Below are 10,485 nucleotides of genomic sequence, written 5' to 3'. Positions count from 1 at the left end.
GAATGAGAATATACCTCAAAATCGACGTGTGGACAGGGCTTCGCCGCTTCCTCTTCTCTCTTCCTCTCCTCTCTTTCTCTTTTTTCTGATTTTTGCTGGATAAAATGGCATTTTTTAGGCAGGCTGGAACTTATATAGCCGGTGGGGGAACCTCCCGCCCGACCAAAGGGCGGGATGCCCCTCAGCACAACATCCTGCCCTTTGGTTGGGCGGGATGCCCTCCCAGGGACCTCTTCGCGAAGAAATTATTTGCGAAGAGGCCCTCGGGGGACATCCCGCCCACCCAACGGGCGGGAGGCACCTATTTCTTTAAATTTTCCCAACTGGCACCCCTTTTTCGAATTTTAGTTTTTTTTAATCCTTTTTTTAAAAAAGTCAATAGCCCCGTGGGGATGGGGTTAGGCGTTGGGCGATATCCTGACGCCCAGATGGACCCGAAGAGTTGCCATATATTTTCAGCTTTGCTTCGCTCACTTGGGCCAAAAGCCTAGCAGACAGCCCACAAATCCATGCAGAATACTAGCCCAACAGCTATCGCTAACTTTTTTTTTTCCAAACTAAGGCACGCATAACCGTTATTTTAAGATAATGAAAATAAAAAATTACCCCAGCGTCTACATTCTAGGTATACATACTAGCAGTTCACCATTACATCAGAGCAGAGCCAATGCTACAAAGCACCTTAACAAAGCAAGATTCCAACACTTTAAAACGATAAAAAAAAAGCCAGGTACAAATTCTGTAGCTATATCTTCCCATACTGTGTGCGCAAAAAAAAAATGAAAAACCCGTTGTTGTATCTCTGATGTCCATAAATGATTGTTTGAAAAGAGCCACAGCATCAAGCACTCAAATAGAAAAAAGCACCTCTTTGTACTGACACGTTGACTTCATATTTCCAGCATCTATATACCGGATGTCCAAGATTAACAACGGCCACGCAGCCCATTCGATGAACCCTGAAACAAGACAGAATCCACAAATGCATTAGAAGAGAGAGTGCATCAAGCACGTCAGAATTGGCTGATCTTTTTGCTAGTGCAGCAGCTTCAAGTAGGTTCGTCGTGATAAACAGGGCCTTGAAGCTGATTCCCTGTCCTGATAGTGGGCGACTCAATCAATGGCAACTAAGATGCAAAGTTTAAGAAAAACACATGCCATCGGGGGAAAAAAACCATCAAAACATTGTGAAACCCACTGCCACATCTGCAAAACTGCTTTGGCAACTAAGATGCAAAGTTTAAGAAAAACACATGCCATCGGGGGAAAAAACCATCAAAACATTGTGAAACCCACTGCCACAGCTGCAAAACCGCTTTCAATTCAGAGAAAAAGATGTAAAGTGCACCTATTTTGGAATACTATAGTTGTAAGCACCACAAAGTCTAGCAAGTTCAGAGTAGGCACAACCGCACAAGCACACAAATATGACGAAGAAGCAGAACTGAACAAGATCAACTGCTGGTTTCTGCCTATCCGAATCATCACGCACGCAAACAAGCCGATGCTGCAATCATCGAATCTTGTGCTGTTACTTAACTCCCACCTGACATGATCAAAGAGATGGAAGTCCATGACAACACAAACTCTCCCGAGTTTTTCAGCCTCAACACAAATCAGAGTCACTTGCGAGAGGACAATTAAACTCGGCATCATTCTACATTGCAAGATAATCTGGAGAGCAGAATCCCTGAAACAACAAGACTGAATCCAGAAATGCATTAGAAGAGGGTGCATCAAGGACCTCAGAATTGGTGACATTCTTTTACAAGTGCAGCAACTCTAAGTAGGTTCACCCTGATAAACAGGGCCTTAAAACAGATTCCGTCTCCTGATAGTGGATGACTCAATCAATGCCCACTAAGATGCAGAGTTTAAGAAAAAGCGCATGATTGTAACGCAGAATATGGCAGTACCAAGAATGTGAGCATTGCTTTGAACCTTTAGCACAAAACAACAAGAAGATCCACTGTAACCAGAAACACTGGATGGCATGATGGATCTAGCATAAAGATATTGGAGACATGAATCCAAGAAAAACACGAGAGAAAATGAAACAAAGATGCGAAACTGTACACATGCAACATTGTACCTAGTAATCTAGACGGTGGATAAAATAATGCATTAGACATATCATGTGCTTGTGGTAGGCAATCGAGATGGAGTTGGGTTATGGCATGGCCGTGTGTATTTTGTCTTAATCAAATGAGGTAGAGATGTAGTTAAATAAGAACCTTGATGTTTGCTTGGTCCTGTCTGTTTGATCCGAGTCAAAGCCCCAAGAATAGGCTAGTTGGGGCTTGGTATTTTCGGTTGCAAAAAGCCAGGTCAAGGCTGGATAGAAGGGCACGCTAGCAAAAGAATAGGTCTACAAGGATCAGGTGCTGACCATCCAAGCAAAAAGGTTTAGGCAAAATTAACTGGCTTAAAGCACGTTATTGAAGAGATTCAGCGGATGACGGCTAGAAAAGGGTTACGATGGAGAGGGATTATTTGAATACTTTTGAGGAAGAGATTTCAGCAAACATATTCAGTCCAGTAAACCAGTCTGCGGCATTTCTGTGAACATTTATCATTCATCCAATGAAGAAACATCAAACTACCTGGGGGAGTATCAAAGTAGCTAGATGAAACGATTCGACAGAACAGTACAGAATAATTATCACCTTCATCGTGCATCCGCTGCCGTAGCTGTGCTAGGGACAGGGACAGAAGTCTTACCCCCTGAACTATTAATGTCCATCTACTTAACCCTTCACCTATGAAACCGGATATTCTACGCCCGAACGATTCAAAATCGTCTAAATAACCCCTAGAGTGGTTTTGAAGGCAATTTTGCCTACGTGGCATTCATGTGGATAGTGACGTGGCAAGAATATATTTTGAAATCTACTTCCCCCTAAACTATTGAGCTTCGTCTACATAATCCCCTCAACTATATAATCATACATTAAGCTCCTCAAATGTTTCCAGCACCATCTAAAACTCTAAATTATCTGCTGCATATGGAAAATGGCTTGGCACGGGCTCATCTCTCTATCATACATACAAGCATGTCCTACTAGTCATCTTTTCGCCATTTTAGCTCATTGGCGAAGTATTATAAGAACTCAAAATGGAGGTCAAGTTGTCACATAGCTAAGAATAATGTAGAGATGAATAGTAGCAGGATATGCTTGTGTGTGAGAGATAAATAGAGAGATGGGCTAGTGCCAAGCTATCTTCATAGATCTTACCGAAAACTTTGAGGGGCCGGGTATATGATTATATAGGTGAGGGGGTTATGCAGATAAATCTTAATAGTTTAGGGGGTGAAGTAGATTTTCAAAATGCATCCTCGCCACATTATTATCCATATGTAATGCTACGTAGGCAAAATCACCTCCAAAACTACTCTAGAGGTTCATTTAAACAGTTTTCAATAGGTCAGAGGATAGAAAACCAGATCAGGAGGTAAAGTAGACTTATACCGGGACAGCCAAGACCTCATCAATCCCATCGGCCTCCCTCCTCGCCTCCAGGCGCCAGGCGATCCCACAGCCCAGCCCTAGGCGGACGCACGGCTAGCCTCCGTGCAGGCGCGCTGCCATCGCCGGCTGCGCTCGAGGCCCCGACCGAGCGGCAGCGGCAGGGGCGACCGACCGCCTCTCGCTCCGTCGCTTCGCCCGGCGGCTCAGGAATGAACTGGAAGGTTCGCTACATAGATGTGGCCTGTGGGGCCTGGACCTCTACTGGATCACAGCCCACGCACACAAGCGAGAGAGAGGGCTCGCGATACCTCGATGGCGGGCCGGCGGCCCATGCCATCACCTCATGTACCCAGATGAGAGAGGGCGAACTGACTCGACCTCTCGACCTCATTCCCCTTGCTACAGTTCAGAAGGGCGGCGGAGAGGCGATTTCGCTCCCGGCGTCGATCTCGCCAGCTTCTCCTTGCGTCCAGTGATCATTCCGGTGCCGGAGGTGGAGAGGAGCCGCAGGATCGATGGCCAGTGAACATACACTTAGTCTTGTTAGCTAGTTTAAGGTTTCGGTTCTTCGCTTTGTGATGGCCAAGCGGTGTTCGCAGGGTGGAGGCGGCGCTGCGCCCTTGGAATAAGCTTCTCCGGCCCTTCCTCCACCTCGTCGGTGTGCGTTATGGCAGCGGCGAAGGGCTGGTGTGTTGCATCCTTGCCGGATCTGGGGATTCGCTAGAAGCTCTAGATCTTCTCGGTGAGTTGTTTTGTCCCTTCCTTGTCTTCTTCGGAGACGGCACTGCGGTCGATGCCAACTGCGGCGAGGCTCCATGGAGGTTTCCTTACCGCTTTCCTGAGGAATCGGATGGGTGGTTTCATTGCAACTGCTTGGGCGGTCTTATTACCTTTTGGTTGCTTTGTCGTCCGGTGTTTTCGAGTTGCCGGCGGTGCTTGTGGCGACAAATCCCAAGTTCCTCGGCGACGAGATGGCCGGCTGTCATCTTTTACTGCTAGGGCGTTCATCGGATTTACGGCACGTCGATGAACTCGATGTACTACTCAGTGTGACAATCAAAAAGTTTGTTCCTTCGTCGGGAAGGGCTTTGGCTTCTAGCTGCAACCTTGACGTATTTCTCCTCCTACCTCTGGTGCGGTGGAGGCTTGTTGAGGGGCTGCTCCTTGCGCCGACGACGAAAACGACCGGGAGACCCTTGTGTGGACCAAAATGTAATTTTCCTTTTCTCCGAGGGTGCCTTTGTAAGAGTTGCAATGTAAACCTTAAGACATACATGTGAAATGCAATCCCGGTTTCTAAAAAAAAAAAGATGAGAGAGGGCGAGATGCCTCAATAAAGAAAAAGATAAGTCATGCATAAGCTGGCAAAGAAAACTGAGATCAGGCTTACCAGGTGCCAAGAGAATCCAATCGTTCCTTTTTTTAGAAAAAAGATTAAGGATTTCATTACTTGTAAGCATAGTACTAAGATGGAGTTAAACGTTCCCTATTGGAAAGTTTGGAGTGCCCTTTGCACATTACATTGCGGAGAGTGTGCAAGTGCTTGCCAGGAGTACAGAGAAGGGCTTGAAACATTTGCTTGTCTAGGCTTCCTGGCAAGTTCATCGGGGACTTTGTTCATGTCTATCCGTATCTTGATGATTTGATGACTGAGTGTTGAATCTCTTCAGTGATACCTGAAAATTCAGTTAACATTTGGATGGAATGACCAATATCCTGGATGCTGTGGTGATCTTTGATGGGCAGCTCTCGCCACAATTTCAGTGTCAGTGAGAAAGTTGACATGTTGTAACTTGTAAGTTCATAGCAGCCGCAAGTTTTCTCCCCAGGAACATGTGACACTCAGGTAATTAGCTTGGTCACACCTTAGAGTTTTAGTATGCTTTTATGTCTAAAGAATGGCAAAGGTGTGTTTATTTTGTGCAATGTTAAGAAAAAAGTGATATTTATGTAATTAAATTTAACTAGAGGTCCTTTTATGCAAAATGGGTGGAAATAGAGAGAAAAGTTTAAAAGTATGAGGGTTGTTTTGCAAAAGATGGAATCTGTGGTTAAACTGCAAAAACATGAGAATTTGCCCTTGGGTATATATGTAAAAGTGTTTTTAACCTTAGGACTTACATAAAATGTGAAAATTTTACTAAGTCTATAATATCTTCAAAACTATTGCTCAACTGCAGATGAACCTTAAGGAGAAGTTGTAGAGTTTGAAAAACCATGCACTTTTGCTTTTTGGACCATCTCCATTTGAGCACTGGTTTGAAAGTTGCAAGTTCTTTTCAGTAAGGTCCCTGCTTTTCTCTGAAATTGCAAATCAGTCCCTGGCTCAGTTCTTGCCCCCTTCTTCTTCCTGGCGCCTCAGCTCTCTGCTCTGCCTTCTGGTTTCCCCTGCCGCCGGCACAGTGCTTTGATCTTGGCCGCCGCCGGCCACCTCCTGTGCCTCCCTTGCCACGCGTTGCTTCCCCATCCTCTCACCGCTCTAGCCCCCTTCTGCTGGTGTCCCGCCTGAGCGCCACGTTTTTCGCTGGCTGCCAGCACTGCCCGCTGGAGTTCCTGCCTCCGCCGCAATACTCACGCAGGCATGCCTTATCCCTCCCTCTCTTCTGCTCTATAGCGCCAGCGACTCACCATCACTTCGTTTGCCTCGCTAATTCGCCTGTCAAACTCACCCCGAGCCCCCTCCACCTCCGCCGCCCAACCCATCTCTCCGGTGAGCTTTGGGTCACCGTGGGCCGCCACGTCCCGGCCACCATCGCTCTCACCGAACCCTCCAGAGGCTCCCCCGGTGCTTGCCCGTGCTTCCTAGCCCCCGACCACCTCCCCAACTCCGGCCGAGGAACTTCCCCGACCAGCGCCGCCCGCCACCGCCTCCTGGCCGCCGTGGGCCGGCCACCTCGGTCACTCCCGCGCCACCAGGACCCTAAGGCCGGCTTCTCTGTGCTCCAGTGAAACTTCCCGACCTATTCCACACCGCCTCTGACCACTGGACCATTACTCCCGCCGCTCATCTTCGTCGCCGGCCGCCTGCCTCCGCCGAGCCGCCACTGCCAGCCACCCCCACTCCAATTCCAAGTGTCCTCAGGTGCGTAAAGGGTCGTTGATGCTTCCCCTCCCCTTCAATTCCACCGCCGGTGATCGCCGTTGACAGTGCACGCCGGTCAAACCTCGCCACCCCTGTGTTGGACCGGCAGGGAGCTCGGGTTAGAAGGAGCAAAAGCCCAGGGGGCTATTTGCAAACTATAAGACTCAGGGGAATAGTAGTGTTAAGGACCTATGTCCAAGAGTGTTTGTTATTTCATGTGAGTGCATGTTCTGCCTTGCTAAATTCGTAGCAATTCACAGAAAAATCCAAAAATGGCAAAACTAGTTTTGTTAGAAACTAGATTTCAAACTCTATAACTTTTGTTTATGAAGTTTGATATGAAGCTAAATACTTTTGCATCTATTTTAAATTTAAGGTTAAAGGGTAATTAGTACTTAATTTCTACATGTATGCTTTGTTGCTTATGAATTTTAGCATGCAACTTCTATAAACTACGAGTAACCTTGCATTAAAATTTCAAACCTAGATTTGTTGGGTACTCAACTTCTTTTAAATTTGGGCAATTCAAATTTGAAACTTTGACTAAGCATGTTCTATAAGCCTAATTAATTAAGATCTTTTTGTCTTTCTCTAAGGTGTTGATGATTAGTGTACGACTAATTTCTCAAACTTCATAATCCTTGTAACCTAAAGTTTTGAATTTAAATTAGAATTCAAATTCAAAATTCAAATGGTCTAGTTCTGCTCGCAATAAATTTAGTACTAAATTATGACTCACTTATGGAGAGTCATTCAAACCTAAACCCTTTTATTTCGTGAACTTTTGAATGTTGACTTGATGAATTGCAACTTTTATAATATAAGGTCCTAAACTCAAACCTAAACTTACTGATTATATTGCATCTCATATAGAATCAACGTTGCTCGACGACGGGGACTACGAACTGGTCTTAGGACAAGACCAAGGCTTTCCAGAAGACCCAACCCAAGTCATCGAGGGACTAACTGAAGCCCCGAACCCGAGTTCGGAAGCCTCTGACACTCCTGCCCCCAACCCCACCCAAGAAGGCAAGCCCCGGACATATCCCACTACTTTATTTACACTGCAACCTATATCTATTTATCTATACTTATGCATTAAGTCTAGGAGTTGAAGTGAAATCCTAGATGCATGAATCCTAGGAATCCAATGTAATGCTCCCGAGTCCTTATCGGATAGATGCTCCGCTAATAGGACCGGTAGAAGTCGGGTGATTTCCTGTCACTCGCGCGATATAGGAGTTACATGTTTACGTTTCTGCAACCACTATAAGGATGACGGACAGGGTCATGTGTTGCATCATGACCTGAGTTTTACCCTGTCTGTTTTGATAAAAGTCTTAAGGTTGAAATGTGTGGTAGTGGTGGCTAAGCTTTTGAAAGTACTAGCCACATGCCGCGAAATATGGTAAGCGGTAAGCCTAGTACCCGATTGGTCCGGCAAATGGACGCATCTCCACCACTCGACCTTTATTTTATGTTCACACGCACCGACGTGTAGGAGTACGTTCTGCATGGCAGACAGGAATACAGGTTTTGTAGTCGCGCTACAGACGTATGTCCTGCACGAGTGATGTGCGTACGGTCCTGCAGTCGCTTGTGGTGGCCCCGATCCATAACCCGGAATATGAGGGAAACGGTTGCTTCGGAATGCCCTGTTGGTATTCCGAGCGTGTGAGTTAGGTTTACCTTGCAAGGTTAAATTCGATTCGAATCGTCCGCCTCTCACGAGGATTGAGACTGCTTATCCCTTTTGCCACATTGAGTAAAAAAGTGTAACTGTTGATGAGATAATCCTGATGGATGATAATCTCTATCTTGCTTGTTTAGTATAGGTGCTTACCTAGAATGGCTAATCAAACTAGAATCTGAAAGCTAAAACTTGAAAATAGTTTATACTCTCTGTTGCTTTTCAGCTGAAAATAAACCCAGAGCCTTTACAATGCCTTCATGAGTCTAGTTACGGGTTAAAGTATACCCAAACCCGGGTAAGTCTTGTTGAGTATTAGAATACTCAGCCTTGCCAATATCTGTTTCAGGTATGACCTTCGAGAATCCCACGGACAACCTTGTGTGGCCAACGTCCGTTCCTTGTGGCTGGTCCGTGGAGTGGGACCCGTCCCCGGCCGGCAATGACCCTCCGGAATGACACCAGGCCCTGGGCTAAGCTTGGTGTTCGCCTTCGCGACGTGTGTAGTCGCGTAAAATTTTTTCTTCCGCTGTGAGTTTGGACAAGCTGTTACGCTTGTCAGTTTGAACATGGTTTGTATAAGTTTATTCTACTTTGAACTCGGTACGTAATAATGTATGTATGGCTGTAAATTAAAAGTTGATGAGCTATTCTGTGATGTGAACTCGCCTTCGTGCGAGGTAAACCTGCTTCGATCCTGTTGAACCGTGGTTGTATCGGGCGGAGACCCGACAGACCCAGGGATTATTCCGTTTGAAGTGTGTTGAGCTGATTGCAGTTATACTGCGAACGTTAGCGCACTTGAGCCGGAATAATTTAGGCGGTTCTGCCACAGAACAATGCCTGCGCTTCTGCTTACACTGGTTCCAAAACCTGCATAGGATGATTCTGAATAGCCATATATTGAGAATTTGGCTGATGCATACTTGTGTGTGCTAGTTGAGTTGATGGTGAGATCAGTTCAGTTGCCCGAGCCTCGTAAAGTACACGGGCTGGTGACCAGCTAATATTATTGAACCTGTGATCATTTCTTGCTTAATTTCCATAAACACCACATAATAGATAGAATCAAACCTACGGTTGCCTGTGAGGGGCCGTGCTACAGCATTGTAGGCTTGTAGCAATCTGATGGTGAAGGCCACCATGTGAGATGATTAAAGTGGAATAAATGTGGGCATTGACACGTACAGTATAATTTTTCATGGACTTTGTAAAAAAGATTGCGCTAGCGAAGCAATTGATGAGTTGTTCCAGAAATTGTGTGCCATTGAATATCACAGTATGGGAAATGATCTGTTCAAGGTTGGGAGGAGTAGAGAAGAAAAAAGGGTCTCTGGAGGAGGCAGACAAACACTTCTCATCAATGGAGAAGACACGCTGTCCTCCTGACTCTCATCTGCTAAATATTATTATCAACAGGATGTTATTGTTTGGGATAGGTGAGAGTTACGGCTGGAAATTATCTATCTGAACTTGACGAGAACAACCTCTCACTCGAAGGTTCAACCACTTCATTGATGATCTTTCTATTCTCAAGGAAAGGAAAATTTTGGGAACACATATCATTGCTCCCCCACAAAGTATCAGTTTTTGGATGAAACCATCTAGATCTTCTATCCTCGTCTGGCATTGGTATACTAGAACATTCCGCACGCTTTGTGCGCACTATCATAATTCTAATATTAAGTATCTGCTAAATAATATCAAGTATAATTGTAAAGCAGTTGCTAAGACCAGTAAAATATCATTTGCTTGCTCCAAACAATCTAACCAGCATAATAAATCAACGGTTTGCTCGCTGCAGCTGCGTTGGCAGTTTTTTTTTTGTTCGAAGATGATCGGGATGTAGAAGCACATGTATAAGTTTAAGTTTAGTTTTTGACACGCAATCGACAAAAGAAAAATACTTGATGTTAGTAAATCCAACCTTTTCCTTGTAACACTTTTCTTGTTCTTAGTTGTACAATCATCTGATGCATTTGCACTAACAGTAGCAGCAGTGCCCTGCGGCAAAACACACCAAAAGAAGCAATTAAGATCACCACAACTTAGCTACTCAAGACAGCTATCATAGACAGACTACTGCAGCATACCTAAATTAGCTGCATGTATTCTTTTTTCCAAGTTGACTAAATACATCAAGGCAAGTCTAACTACATACGTTTTACTTCTTTTAGGTACAGGAAGAAAAGTTCGTTTTAACTTAAAATGAAGAAATATGTAGCAAACAGTTCATTGCACAA

At 45.2% G+C, this 10,485-nt stretch overlaps 2 long non-coding RNA genes and 3 other non-coding genes across 5 annotated transcripts; 1 reads left to right on the top strand and 4 right to left on the bottom strand.

Annotated features, from left to right (window-relative positions):
- Positions 1 to 595: 595 nt before the first annotated feature.
- On the bottom strand, positions 596 to 3,683 carry LOC112898839. The gene is made up of 2 exons (XR_003229934.1): positions 3,471 to 3,683; positions 596 to 959 (listed from the first exon to the last, which is right to left on the bottom strand). It is a non-coding gene; the product is annotated as an uncharacterized LOC112898839 (long non-coding RNA).
- LOC112901816 lies at positions 1,011 to 1,125 on the bottom strand. The gene has a single exon (XR_003230393.1). It is a non-coding gene; the product is annotated as a small nucleolar RNA Z278 (small nucleolar RNA).
- Positions 1,519 to 1,625, bottom strand: LOC112901762. The gene has a single exon (XR_003230351.1). It is a non-coding gene; the product is annotated as a small nucleolar RNA snoR97 (small nucleolar RNA).
- On the bottom strand, positions 1,743 to 1,857 carry LOC112901815. Its single transcript, XR_003230392.1, has one exon. It is a non-coding gene; the product is annotated as a small nucleolar RNA Z278 (small nucleolar RNA).
- A 173-nt stretch (positions 3,684 to 3,856) lies between the features above and the next one.
- Positions 3,857 to 4,779, top strand: LOC112898840. The gene is made up of 2 exons (XR_003229935.1): positions 3,857 to 3,992; positions 4,070 to 4,779. It is a non-coding gene; the product is annotated as an uncharacterized LOC112898840 (long non-coding RNA).
- The last annotated feature ends 5,706 nt before the right edge of the window (positions 4,780 to 10,485 follow it).

This window comes from Panicum hallii, chromosome 7 (assembly GCF_002211085.1).
Source record: "Panicum hallii strain FIL2 chromosome 7, PHallii_v3.1, whole genome shotgun sequence".
NCBI lineage: Eukaryota > Viridiplantae > Streptophyta > Magnoliopsida > Poales > Poaceae > Panicum > Panicum hallii.
This window is presented reverse-complemented; position numbering and strand designations above follow the sequence as displayed.